Below are 12,497 nucleotides of genomic sequence, written 5' to 3' on the forward strand. Positions count from 1 at the left end.
AGTGATTCTAAGGTTTGGTCCAGTGTAGAACCACTGCTCTGGCGGACTTGACCAATCAGAAGATCTGACTAGTCCTTTAATTTTGTTTCCTCTCGACGAAAGAAAATACATGAAAATGGGGGATGACTAGGTTTGGGAGAACCCATTTCTGTTTTCTTGTAGGACCAAGAGAAGTGCTGCAATTAAGGGGGAACTTATTAGACTGCAATCAGAACCTTCCATATTAGTGTTGTTTTCAGTATCTGTAGCTTACTTTATACTTAAAAAAAATGCCTTATATAACATCAGTGTCAGATTAACAAAATTTTATACTTGTACATATTGTAAAATTGCCTCCTTTGTGAATCACATTTCTTCTTTTTTCCTTTGTTATTCTTATGTCATTCTTTAGTTTTTTATATTAAGATTTTTATATTCTTATTTGAGAAAATAAAAACAAGGTTTAAAAGGTATTTACATAATACAAAGGTTCCAAATTTATGGCTGCTGCAGGATAAATCTTGCCTATGTAGTTTGTTTAGTCCACACACATATTTTTCCCTTTAATTAATTTAATAGACTTGAAAGATTGGGAAATTTGACATTGAAATTATAAGCAAATTTTAAATACAATATTCTGAATACAGAGAATTGTATCGTTAAATATATACAGGTGGTCTTTTATTCTTGAAATTATACGTTCCCAAGGTTTGAAAATACACAGTCTGCTCTTGCCACTCCAAAGTAGTAATGAATTAACCCCAAGAGAGTAATCTTTTTTAAAAGATTAGTTTTAAATGTGTTAATAGAGCATTCTAGGATGCAACTTTTCCTGCCCAGGAATAATGTTAAGAATAATTTGTTTATTTATTATTTGCAAAGTTATGTTGTATCTGGCCAGTGCCAAGAAATTCGGAGATAAGCAATTACGCCTGCCTACAGGTCTGGTTGCAACATAAACATGTGAACAAGGCATTCAGTCGTTTATTCAGTAAGTAGTTATGGAAAGGCTGAGACGTGCCAGCTACTGTTCCATGCACATAATATATATTGGTGAGTTGGAAAAATAAAGCCCTGCCTCATGAAGTTTATATACTAATGAAGGGACACTAAACAAGTAAATATATAGTACAATGTCAGATAGTGATAAATGCTATAAAGAAAACAAAACCAAAAGACAAGAGGTAAATGGGGTCAAAATTGGTGAGTCCTATTTCTTTACACAGCAAGGTCAGAGTCCCCTTCTCTAAGGGGGAACATTTGACCCAAATGGAGAAGATGAATTCAACTGAGATATAGAATCAGAGTGTTTTTGGTGAACTGGTGGGGTGGTGGCTCATATTATGCAAAATATTTATTTGCATTAATTTATTTTTTAGGATGAAAGTAATGTTCAAGAAAAGGTGGGTAGTAAGTATTCAAAAGTAGATCATAGGAAGAAAAAGTGTTTATTCCTCTACCTGGCCCCAAGGATTGGGCTTTTACCTATAGTATGGTAGTTAACATTTTAGGAATCAGAGCTCCCTCTGAAAATTAAATGAAAACTATAGTCTCTGTTGTCAGAAAATGGTAAAAGCTCTACCCTAACCACTGTCCACTTAATTAGTATTCTCATTTCCCTTTCTGGAATATGGCTACTGATTCCTCTAAAATACTGAGGATTCACAGCTAGTAGCCTTCATTTTGGTTCACCCCTGCATACCTGCTTTCACCAGCTGAGTGGAATGCTTACCAAGAGTCAATTGTATTTGTTTCTAATATGTTTATTTTCATTGTACTTCTCAAGATAATGTAATTAAATTCATAAATTGATAAAATTTGAGTCTGCAAAGAGAAAGAATTGTTTCTATGAAAACCAAGAAGAATGCTTTGGAAAAACCAGATCAAGATGTTTGCTAATAAAAATAGCCATTGAGTTAGGTATAATTTTTTTAAGTCCCTAATCTAGTAGGAGTCTGTTCAATTTGCTTTGCAAGAGTCTTTAACTTGTTTCCACTTTGAACAAAATAAAATTGAAAATCCAGTGCAGAGCACTAGGAGTATAGTTTAAGCAAGAAAGACTACCCAGAACTCCAGTCAGAGGAACCGTATTTTAAAAAAGGCCTTAATGAGCCTTGTCTGGTATGCCTCAATGGATTGAGTGTTGGCCTGCAAACTAAAGGGTCACCTGTTCTTTCTCAGTCAGGGCACATACCTGGGTTGTGGGCCAGGTCCCCAGTAGGGGGCACACATGAGGCACCCACACAGTGGAGGGAGGCATCCACACAGGGAGGCTCTCCCTCCTTTTCCCTCTCTAAAAATAAATAAAATCTTTAAAAAAATTTTTAAAAGACCTTAATGACTGGAATAAATAGGTAAAAAATAAAATTCTTAAGGGGTGTGTGTGTGTGTGTGTGTGTGTATATATATATATATATATATATATATGTGTAGGGTAAGTGGAGGCAGTCTTGGCTTCCTCACCCAGGAGTCTGGGTAACGAAGGGGAGCCGTGTTCCCATAGCCTTGGAGGGGCCTGATAACAGTGTTCTCACAGCCTTGAGACTGGGTCTGATAAACTGTTCCCATAACATGAAATGGGCTTGCATGTGCAGAATTATCTTATGTAATGTTCTGGCAGTTTTCCAGTTTTGTTTCCCTCTAGTACTTAAACAGGTAGAGACTCCCTGCTGGGGGTGATGATGATGAGAGACACACAAGGGGACAGGTGCTACAATGGGTGCCACACTGGGGAGCTGGGGCCATGACATGAGACATGCAGATAGACACGCAGTTTGCTGTATGCTTGGCTCGCTCACCCATGAATAAAGGCATGCCAGACATCCCAATGGCTCCGTGAATATTTTTCCATCTGCATGAATACCATGAACCTGTCTGGCCTTGAAGGGTGGCAACACAATATATTAATAAGGATGTATTAACATATATTTAAGGATTACATATTAATATACATATCCATAAATATTAGTAAGGATGTCTTAGGCTTCATATGACACAGTCTCAAAATGATAGTGGTTTACTGCAGAATGAAGTTTATTTTTTTTTCACAGAAGAGTGTTAATTAGCATAGTTGTCTATGATAACAAATAAACCCCCAAATTGTAATGACTCGAGACAATAGAAATTTATTTCTTACACAATAGTTGAAATGAATGAACTAGTCAGTGGGCAGCCCTCTTCCACATGGTTACTTAGGATTTTCCATCTTGTAATTCCAGCATTATTATAATTTTCTGTGTCTTTACCAGAAAACAAGGAGCATACATGGCCCCTTTTTAATAGCCTTCATCTGAAAACTCCACACATTACCTGTCACATTCTGTTGGTCACATCTTAGTCACAGGGCCATGTCAATTATAGAGGCTAGATATGTAGTCTGTTCAGCTATCAGTTTCTAATTACTGCTACATTTAGTGTATCACTAACATTTAGTGTAAGCATTATAGCATATCTATAACATGGTTATCTGTAAACATTTACTTCATGGTTTTGAAGGTTACCTATTGCTTTGTAACAAACTACCCCAAAAACTAGTGGCATAAAACAAGAAACATTTCCTTCCCGGTTTCTGTGGGTCAGGAATCTGGATGCAGCTAGCTGGGTCCTCGGGCTCTGGATCTATCAGGAAGCTACAGGCAAAGGACTGGCCAGGATCGTGGCAGCTCTCACAATTCTACTTGGGCAGGCTCACTTCCAAGCTCCCTGACAGAGCCATTGGCAGCCACCAAGTCTTCGTTGGCTGTTGCTGGAGAAACTGGCTTCTAATTGTGTAAGCTGACATCTGGCTTCCCTCCCAGCAGATAGAAAGAGAACAAGAGAGAAGCCAGAATCTTCTTGTAACCTAATGTCAGAAAGACATTCCATCACTTCTGCTGTATTCTGTTTAGGAGAGGCAAGCCACTAGGTCTAGCCCACACTCAAAGGGAAGGAAGAACACAAAGGCATGAATACCAGGAGGCAGGGATTATTGGGTAGTACTTTAGAGGCCATCACAATCACTCTATGAAAAAAGGAAAAAACAGATATTAGGAAACCACAAGCAACCTCTTCTAGTGTATTCATGTTTCTTTTTTTTTTTTGGTGATTCCTCACTTTAATAAACTTTTCAATTACCCAGCCAATCCCAAATATGTTGGATAATAACAATAGCTAATGCTTAACAGGTGTCACATACTATTCTAAATTGTTTATGTGTGTAACTTAAGTGCTTATACCAACTATTTGAGGTAAGTGCATTTACTTAGTTCATTTTAAAGACAAAGAATTTGAAACACATAATTTAAATATTTGCCAAGGGGCATACAACTAATGAGATAGAGGAAGAATTATGAGTTTTTAAAAAATCTTCCTGGTAGGTACATTGGCCCCCTCTGAGTTTATACCCTGCTCCCTCTAATCCTCTTTGGTGGTTTTACCCCTAGGCCTTGAAGCAGTTTCCTTGAATGCATATACTTAATGTGACCAATGCCGTTTTAGGAAGCAAGCTGAAACCAATTCACCAAGGGAGGGTGGGCCTATATCATCTGAAGGGAAGACACTTCCACAGATAAATGGGCCCATTAAATTCCTTATTGTTTTTGATTATACAGCTCTTAGAAAGCACTTTCTATGTGGCTGTAAGCCACCTGTATTAATATGGGCCACTCGGCTGTATATAACAAGTCCCATCCTTTTTGAGTGTGGAATTCTATAGTCTTGAGCCATCCAGGACCTGCTTCTCTGTCAGTAAGGTCCCTAAATAAACTTTTGACGTAATTCTGAGTTGTCAGCCTCTCTTTGGTCTCTTGGCCCCTGGAAGTTTTCTCAACAGGGTACCCTCTCCAGGTCTTCAGGATTCTCTTTCTGTGCAGCTCACTGTTCTCTGCACTCTGTCCATGAACTCAAGCTGTCATGGTCTCTCCACTTTCAGCTGTCTCATTTGTTCAGGGAATCAGCTAGGATCCTCACTTCTCTGTCCCTCCCCTGCAGCCCAGAGACTCAGGACAAGAAACTCTGGGCTCATTCCTTTGTTTCCCATTCTCAGGCAACACGGTCCTTTATTGCCTGATGTTCAGTGTCCTGAAAGCCATTCTTTGGTGTATTTTTTTTTTCAAGGCAAGAGCATAAATCTGGTCCCTCTTATTTCATCTTAAACAAGCAAAAGTCAGAACTCATATTTGAAGCACTTTCTTATATGTACCATTTTCCACAGCATTTAAAAAATCATTAAAAATATTTCTTGAAAGTATTTTTAAGAAATTTGTGGCAATCCCATCCTGATTGCCATGCATGGGACCATGATCCCAAGCTATTGGTTTGCAGACAGAAACTGAAGAGTTGCAATGCTGCTTTAGGAGCCGGTGACAGAATTGTTATCATCAGAGTTTAGCTAGATATGGAGAAGGAAAGAGAGCCAAGGGAACTAGAAAATGAGCTTAATAAACTGGGAAGCAGGAGCCCTTGTGCTTGCTCAGCCAAGAAGCTACAGCTTCACTCCCAAGGCATTGTGCTCTGCTGAAAGGATTAACACTCCTCCCTCCCCGAGCTCTGCCACCAGATTACCAAGTGGGAGCAGGGGCAGGCAGGCACATGCACAGTAGAAATCAAAATGGCACAGGGACAGGTGCTGGACCATAATAGCCTGGGTAAAGAAGGGATTTGTTGAAAGGTAAACCCAACAAAAGCCTGTGGGATTGGTTGTTTTGAAAGGGCACCTGGTCTGTCCCAAACCCATAGTAAAGTAATCCCTGGGGAACAAAGAAATGCATTTGCCTGTTCTCGCACTCTCTCAATCTCTCTCTTTGCCCCACTCCCCAATTGGTAATGCACTTGCCTCCTTTGTTCATGTGCTCTCTCACTTGGGAGCACAACCACGTGGGTCTAGCAGCTTCCCAGCCTGCGGCAGATGGTGTTGACTCCAAAGGACTAAGCTCTCTGGCAGTGAGTGACATGGACTCTGCCAATGGAGCAGCCAGGAACAAGCTAAACTACCTGGATGGAGACTGAGACTACTTAGCAGGCGCCTGTAGGCCCCAAAGGACTGTACTTGAACATGAAGCAGAAAATCTGGACACTGGCTTTTGTCTTAGCCTTGCTGAGGACATGATTAGACTGTTTCCATGGTGGGACAGAGGGAAATGGGACATTGGAAACACAGGGAGCAGCTACTACTATGTACCTCTTTTTCGGTGAATTCAATCCATTTACATTTAGGGTAATTATTCACGTTATGAGGATTTTTTAAAGAATGTTTTTTTTTTCACTACCATTTATCCCCCTTATGCCTCTAGTCTCCCGCTGCAATCACCAACTGTTTTCTGTGTCCATGAGACCTTTTTCCTTTTTGCTCAATCCCTCCACCCCCAAGCTGTCAGTCTGTTCTCTATGAGTCTGTCTCTGTATTGCTTGTTAGTTCAGTTTGTTCATTAGATTCCATATATGAGTGAAATCATATGGTATATGTATTTCTCTGACTCATTTCACTTAGTATAATGTTCCCCAGGTCCATCCATGCTGACATAAAGGGTAAATTGTTTTTATGGCTGAGGATTATTCCATTGTGTAAATGTCCCATTGTTTTTTTAGGATTATTTATTTTTTCAAATATATTTTATTAATTATGCTATTACAGTTGTTCCATTTTCCTCCTTCACTCCCTCCACCCTGCAGACCACCTCCCACCTACATTCCCCCCTTAAGTTCGTGTCCATGTGTCATACTTACAAGTTCTTTAGCTTCTACATTTCCCATACTATTCTTACCCTCCCTCTGTCTATTTTCTACCTACCATCTATGCTACTTATTCTCTGTACCTTTTCCCCATATCTCCTCCTCCCACTCCCCTGTTGCTAACCCTCCATGTGATCTCCACTTCTGTGGCTCTGTTCTGGTTCTAGTTGTTTGCTTAGTTTGTTTTAGGTATGGTTGATAATAATTATGAATTTGCTGTCATTTTACTGTATATGTTTTTTATCTTCTTTTTCTTAGATAAGTCCCTTTAACATTTCATATAATAAGGGCTTGGTGATGATGAACTCCTTTAACTTGACCTTCTCTGGGAAGCACTTTATCTGCCTTCCCATTCTAAATTAAAGCTTTGCTGGATACAGTCATTTTGGATGTAGATCCTTGCCTTTCATGACTTGGAATACTTCTTTCCAGCCCCTTCTTGCCTGCAAGGTTTCTTTTGAGAAATCAGCTGACAGTCTGATGGGAACTCCTTTGTAGGTAACTGCCTCCATATCTCTCGATGCTTCCAGGATTCTCTCCTTAATTTTAATCTTGGGTAATGTAATTATGATGTGCCTTGGTGTGTGCTTCCGTGGGTCCAACTTCTTTGGGATTTTCAGCTTCCTGGACCTTCTGGAAGTCTATTTCCTTCACCAGATTAGGGAAGTTCTCCTTCATTATTTGTTCAAATAAGTTTTCCACTGCTTGCTCTTCCTCTTTTCCTTCTGGTACATTTGGGATGTTGGGATGTTTAAAGATGTTGGGACGGTTAAAGATGTCCTGGAGGTTCCTAAGCCTCCCTCATTTTTTTGAATTTTTGTTTCTTCACTCTTCTGATTGGATGTTTCTTTCTTCCTTCTGGTCTATTCCATTGATTTGAGTCCCAGTTTTCTTCCCATCACTATTGGTTCCCTGTACATTATCCTTTATTTCACTTAGCATAGCCTTCATTTTTTCATCTAATTTGCAACCAAATTCAACCAATTCTGTGACATCCTGATTACCAGTGTTTTTAACTGTGCATCTGATAGGTTGGCTATCTCTTTGTTGCTTAGTTCTATTTTTTCTGGTGCTTTGATCTGTTCTTTGGTTTGGGCCACTTTTTTTCTCTTATTTTGCCTGTTACATAATGAGGGGCAGAGCCTTAGGTGTTCACCTGGGCAGGGCAACCCAGTCGCTGGGTTGTAAGCTGTATGTGGGGCAGGGGTCCAAGAGGGAACAACGGTGCTTGCTCTGCTCTCTTACAGATTTCAGTCACTTCCCCCTCTTCCCCCAAGCAAATTGGTCCCTTCTGGTGCTGATTCCCATGTGGGTGAGCTTATGTACATTCTAGGACTCTGTGGGTCTCTCCAATGAGCTCTCCTGTAAGGCTGGGAGTTCCTCCCGGCACCTCAACCTCCACAGGTGTTTTCAATTGCTGTTTTGAGGCTTTATTTCCCCGAGTTGGGACCCTGGGTTGTGTGGTCTGTTTTGCTCCACAGTTTCGCCTGGTTTATCTGTGCACAAATGTAGGACCACCTGGTCCACCACCCGCTTTGTGTGCCAGTCCCCTCCACAATTTGCCTCTTTGCTGGGACCTCCTGCTGCCACTCTTTTGGCCACGACCCCTCTCCGCCTGACCGCCTGACTCCGCCCCTCCTACTGGTCTGGATGAATGTGTCTACTTTAACTCCTTGTTGTTGGACTTCCATACAGTTTAATTTTCTGTTGGTAATTTTCTGTCAGTACTGGTTGTTTTTTGTTTGTAAACTGTAGCTGTCCCTATTTTGGTTGTGTGAGGAGGCACAGTGTGTCTACCTATGCCTCCATCTTGGCTGGAAATCCTCCCATTGTTGTTTTATCCACTCATCTATTGATGGACACTTGGTCTGCTTCCAAATCTTGGGAATTGTAAATAAAACTGCAATTCATATAGGGCTGCTTATGTTCTTTTGAATTAGTGTTTTGAGTTTCTTCAGATAAATGCCCAGAAGTGGGATTGGTGGATTATAAGGCAGATCCATTTTTAATTTTTTGAGCTATCTCCTTACTGCTTTCCACAGCAGTTGCATCAATTTGCATACCCACCAACAGTCCAGAAGAGTCTCCCCTGCTCCATATCCTTGCCAGTACTTGTTGGTTGATTTATTGACAATAGCCGTTCTGACTGGTGTGAGGTTATATCTCACTATGGTTTTAATTTGCATGTCTCTGATGATTAGTGACACTGAGCATATTTTCATAGGTCTATTGTCCATCTGTGTGTCCTCTTTGGAGAAGTGTTTTCTCAGGTCTTTTGCCCATTTTATGATTAGATTGTTTGTTTATTTATTTATTTGGTGTTGAGTTTTATAAGTTCTTTTTTAAACAACCAAGCCAGGCAGTTTTATTTATGAATTTTCTAGTTCTACATTAGAATTGTTTACAGAAATTATTATGGATTGTTCAGAATTAGATTCTAGAGGCCCCCTGTTGGGTGTTTCATTTATTCATTTTTGTTTCACTTTTCCCCTAGTAACAATAATAACTAGTTGTGCCGATATCTATATGCAAGAACCTCTCACATCCTTCCTTATTTTCACAGGCATTGTAGTATTTTTCTAGTTATACCCTTTGACTCATGTTCATTTGGTCATGTTTTTGCTGCAGCTGTTATTGGAGGTAGACATTCCTATTTTTCAGTATAAAAGACCTGTCAAATTCATACTCAATTTGGGGTGAAGTTTTGAATTTTTCTACTTGTGAGTATCTTCAATATCCCCCTGATTGGTCAGGAGATCTTTCTGACTGGTTATGAGATCTTCCTGATTGACAATGAGATCTCTCAGAGTGGCCATGAGATCTTTCTGGATGGGCATGAAATCTTTCTAAGGGGCTATGATATCTCTCTGATTGACCATAAGGTCCCTCTAAGTGGCTTGGGGATTTCTCTGGTTGATGGTGAGAGCTCTCTAAATGGCCTCTAGATGTCTCTGAAGAGTATCAGTTTCCTTCTGATTGGCCTTGAGACCTGTTCAACTGACACTGGTTCTCCTTTGATTGGCATTGATTCCTCTCTGCTTGAGCCTTACAATTATCACTACACTTTTCCTGCTCACTTAAAGACTGCCTGTAAAGGGCTTTGTTGAGACTTGAAGACAGAAAGTCCTTGGTGTGGTTTTCTTACCACTTCTTTCCTCACTGTTGTACCTGGATGTTGAGGATCCCCTCAGCTGGTGATGCTCACCAGAATTTGATTGCTGTATTGAAACTGAGTTCTTTTCTCTTTCATTCTCTGTCTCATGCTTATTTTCTTCAAAGTTTGGGTATTCTATCTTTCTAGGTATTATAATTCATCATTTATTGATATGGTCATGTGATTTTTTTATTTCACCTGTTGTGGTTGGCTATGTTAATTGATTTTTTAAATCACCTGCTTTAATAGAACACAATTCAAACATATTGCTTCTTTGGAATAATTTCTTCAAAAACAGTTGTTAAATTCTGTATGGGAACCCCATAAAGATATGAAGACTATAGAGTTTTATAGGCTCTTTATAAATTGTGGATATTAACCCCTTATCAGATATATTGGCAAACGTGTTTTCCCATTCAGTGGGTGTCTTTACTTTGTTGATGGTTTCCTTTGCTGTGAAAAAACATGTAGGTTTGCTGTAGTCCCATTTGTTTATTTTTTCTTTTGCTTCCCTTGCCTGAGGACATATACTAGATAAAAGATTGCTACAAGCAAAGACTGAAATTTTACTGCCTATGTATTCTTCTAGGTTTTTATGGTTTTGAGCCTAACATTTAAGTCTTTAATCTAATTGAATTTATTATTATGTGTGGCATAAAAAGGAGGTCTAGTTTCATTTTTCTGCATGTATCTGTCCAATTTTCTCAATGCCATTTATCTAATAAACTGTCTTTAGCCCATTGTATATGCTTATTCCCTCTGTTGAATATGAATTACTATAAAGGTGTGGGTTTACTTCTGGGCTCTCTATTCTGTTCCACTGATCTATGTGTCTGTTTTTATGCCAGTACTAGGCTGTTTTGATTACTATGGCCTGAGTATAGTTTCTGTTAGGTAGTATGATCCCTCCAACTTTGTTCTTTCTCAGGATCACTGATCCCCTGTGGGGCCTTTTGTAGTTCCATATAAATTTTTGAGATATTTTTTCTGGTTATGTGAAATACATCATTGGTATCTTGATAGGAATTGCCCTGAATGTATAGATTGCTTTGGGTACTATGGATATTTTAATGTCAAATCTTTCTGTCCATGAACACAGTATGTGCTTCTACTTATTTGCATTTTCTTCCATTTCTATCTTCTGTGTTTCATAATTTTCCAAGTATGTACAGGTCTTTTACATTGTTGGTTAGAATTATTCCTAAGCACTTTATTCTTTTTGTAGTAATTGTAACTGGGATTGTTTTCTTAATTTCCCTTTCTGATAGTTTATTATTGGCATATAAAAATGCAACTGATTTCTGAATATTTTTTGTATATTACTACTTTACTGAATTTGTTTATCACTTCTAGTAGTTTCTTGGTGGGATTTTTAGGGTTCTCTATGTACATTATCATGTCTTCAGATAAATACAGTTTTCCTTCTTCCTTTCTAATTTGAATGCCTTTTATATTTTTCTTCTTGTTTGATTGCTATGGTTAGGACTTCCAGTACTATGATGGATAAGGGAGGTGACAGTGGACCTCCCTGTCTTGTTCCTGATTCTAAAAAGAACATCTGTACTTTTACCCACTGAATATGATGTTCACAGAGTGTTTGTCATATGTGGCCTTTATTTTGTTGAGGTGTGTTTCCTGTATTTTCACTTTGCTGAGAGTTTTTATCATAGATGTGTACTGAATGTTATCTAATGCTTTTTCACATGTAGTGATATGAACATGGGGTTTTAATCCTTCATTTTGTTTATTTGGTTTGTCATGTTTATTGATGTGTGAATGTTGTCCCAACCTTGTATTCCTGGAATAAATTCCATTTGATCATGTGTATGATCTTTTTGATGTATTGTTGTATTTGGTTTGCTAATATTTTGTTGAGAATTTCAGCACCTATGTTCATTGGGGATCCTGGCCTAAAATTCTGAGTTTTTTAATAGTATCTTTATCTGCTTTTGGAATTAGAATAATGTTTCATTAAATGAGCTTGGGAGTTTTCACTCCTCTTACATTTTTTGTAGTTTGAGAAGGAGAGGTGTTAATTCTCAGAATGTTTGGTAAAATTCATCTGTGAAACCATATGATCTAGGGCTTTTGTTTGTTGGGAGTTTTTTGATTATCACTTCAGTTTTATTAGGTGTAACCTGTCCATTCAGATTCTCTGATTGTTCCTTGTGAAGGATACCGTTCTGCAGTATTCATCTCGGCTGCAGATGTTTGTCAAAACATGCTAAAAACATACACAGAGACAACCAGGTCCTGTGGGGGAATAGGAACAGAAGGGCCACTCCTCACATGGGGAGCACCTTGGCCACCCTCTCTCTCCTGGAGGGCGCCTGTGTCCATACCCAAGCAGATTTTTATTGAAAAAACAGACTTAGTTTGTGGATTCACAGTCTGGCAGAAAAGATAAAAAAATGTAAACAACTTACAAAGATGGGGACAGAACTCCTGCTGAGATTCTAGGCAAGGTTTGGGGTTTTTAACATATGGCTCAAAGGGCAGTTTTGGTTTTCTGTCTGTGCTTTTAAATTCCAGGTTAATAACATCCTCCAGCAAACAGATCTCACAGGATTTTGCATATTCTATGTCCCAGGCCTGATTATCCTGGGGGTCCCCATTTCTGGTCTGGGCTGTTTCACCCCTGCAGGCCTGAGAAGAC

The sequence above is a fragment of the Phyllostomus discolor genome, chromosome 13 (genome assembly GCF_004126475.2).
Source record: "Phyllostomus discolor isolate MPI-MPIP mPhyDis1 chromosome 13, mPhyDis1.pri.v3, whole genome shotgun sequence".
In the NCBI taxonomy this organism is placed as follows: Eukaryota; Metazoa; Chordata; class Mammalia; order Chiroptera; family Phyllostomidae; genus Phyllostomus; species Phyllostomus discolor.